This window comes from Chiloscyllium punctatum, unplaced genomic scaffold (genome assembly GCF_047496795.1).
Source record: "Chiloscyllium punctatum isolate Juve2018m unplaced genomic scaffold, sChiPun1.3 scaffold_82, whole genome shotgun sequence".
Lineage (NCBI taxonomy): Eukaryota > Metazoa > Chordata > Chondrichthyes > Orectolobiformes > Hemiscylliidae > Chiloscyllium > Chiloscyllium punctatum.
This window is the reverse complement of record NW_027309816.1, coordinates 537,804-540,022: the sequence shown is the minus strand read 5'-3', so window position 1 is coordinate 540,022 and position 2,219 is coordinate 537,804. Positions and strand designations below refer to the sequence as shown.

Below are 2,219 nucleotides of genomic sequence, written 5' to 3'. Positions count from 1 at the left end.
CCGTCTCCACGCTGATTCAGACAGCACTGTCCGTCCTGTGACATGTCCAATCGAGAATGGAAGGCCAAGCATTAATAACTTTCAGTTGCGAACAAAGCGACAGGTTTAAAACCATTACGATGCCCCCAGCGGAGAGTTGAGCCCTGTGACAGGCGGGGATACTAACCGCGATACTGTGGAGGACAACGACATCGAAGGTGGCCCTTCAGCCAGTTGTGGCCACACTTGTACAACACAACTGCTTTACGACCTGAATCAAGATTTCCAAGATTTCAAAACTTTCTGCCTTTTTCCGAAATCTCTTGGCCCCAGTGTTCGAACTCGCCATCAATAACAAACGCTTCTTTCAGTCTATCCTATCCATATCCCTCATTATTTTGTACATCTCAGTCATGTCTTCTCCAATCTCCTCTGCTTGGCGACAAACAACCCCAGTGAACTCCTCACAACTAAAACTCTTCAGCCCAGACAATATCCCAGTGAATCCTTTGCAACGTTCCCAGTGCAATCACATCCTTGCAGTACTCTGAATTGCAGAACTGCGCTAAGTAATCTAGATAGAGCCGAATGAACTTTTTTTTCTTATCCTTTACAGTATGAGGGCGTCGCTGGTTCGGCAGTATTTATTGCCATCCCTAATTGCACAGCGGGTTGTTGAGACTCAACCATATTGTAGTGAGTCTGGAGTCACATGGAGGCCCAAGCAGGTAAGAATGGCAGTTTGATTCCTTAAATGACGTTAGATGTTTTTTTTTCAACAATTGAACATGGATATATAGGAGTTTTTAGATTCGTAATTCCAGATATTTATTGAACAGTTCTACCACCGAGCATGGTCTGAGTCAAACCCGAGTCTATGGTGTCTGAATAAACAGTCCAGTGTTCAGTGGGAAAAGCGCTCGGCCATTGCAGAAATGCAGTGAAACTGATCATATCCAATGAAGTCGCTTTTCCCCGATACTGTTCTGTGCCATTTTCCTGAGCTTGACCCCCCAGTAATATCTTGTCCATGTCGGTAAAAGCTGCGACATGAGGATTGAACTCACAACAGCGGTAACCTAATGCCTACAGGTCCCGATGGTGGGGCTGGGGTACGGTCACCCACCAACAGTGACCCCAGCCACACAGACTGATCGGTATCAATGTGAGAGTCTGTAATAGATTCTGCAATGCCTTAGTGAAATAGGAAATGACTCCACAAACACATGATGAAAGAGCAGTGCTCCGAAAGCTAGTGCTTCAATTAAACCTGTAAGATCATAACCTGGTGTTGGGTGATTTTTAACTTTGTACACCATATTCCAACACCGGCATCTCCAAATTAATGAAATGGGGGTATGGGATGGAAAGTTCGGTTAGTGATCGTAGGAGGGAAGAAATCTCTGAGAACGGGTGGTTTTGAATTCTGACATATGAAGCACAGAGATGTGAGCGAGCAGAGCTTGAAGGAAAATAACATCACCTTGGAGAAAATCAAAACGTTAAAACAACTGATTCCTTTGTGTTTCACAAAAGACTGGGACAAATAGAGCGATTACTGCCGTGACTCGGATTCGAACCGAGGTTGCTGCGGCCACAACGCAGAGTACTAACCACTATACGATCACGGCACCACACAGGCAAACGCCCTTAGCGTGCACCCTAAGTACAGCATCATAAGAAATGTTAGGCAGAGCACCAAATGCAAAATATCAGTGCTTCGTGAACAGTGGCAAATATGTGGGAACTCAGAATGGGCTGACCGTTTTACATTGGTGCCCACAGAGGTCCTGGTGATTCCATAGTTAATGTGCTGAAGGCTGAGGTAAATAGATTTCTCCAAAACATCAAAGACTCCGGGGACAGTGCAGCTTTTGTTACCTGCACATCCACCAATATCATTTATTGCATCCGTTGCTCCCGGCGCGGTCTCCTGTGCATTGGGGACATTGGGCGCCTCCTCGCAGAGCGCTTTAGGGAACATCTCCGGCACACCCACACCAATCAACCACACTGCCCTGTGGCCCAAAATTTCAACTCTCCCTCCCACTCTGCCGAGGACATGGAGGTCCTGGGTCTCGTTCATCGCCACTCCCTCACCACCAGACGCCTGGAGGAAGAACGCCTCATCTTCCACCTCGGAACACTTCAACCTCAGTGCATCAATGTGGACTTCAACAGTTTCCTCATTTCCCTTCCCCTACCTCACCCTAGTTCTGAACTTCCAGCTCATCACTGTC

General features: G+C 46.9%; 1 non-coding gene across 1 annotated transcript; it reads right to left on the bottom strand.

Moving 5' to 3' along the window:
* Positions 1-1,538: 1,538 nt before the first annotated feature.
* Positions 1,539-1,610, bottom strand: trnah-gug (transfer RNA histidin (anticodon GUG)). Its single transcript has one exon. It is a non-coding gene; the product is annotated as a tRNA-His (tRNA).
* Between the last annotated feature and the right edge of the window lie 609 nt (positions 1,611-2,219).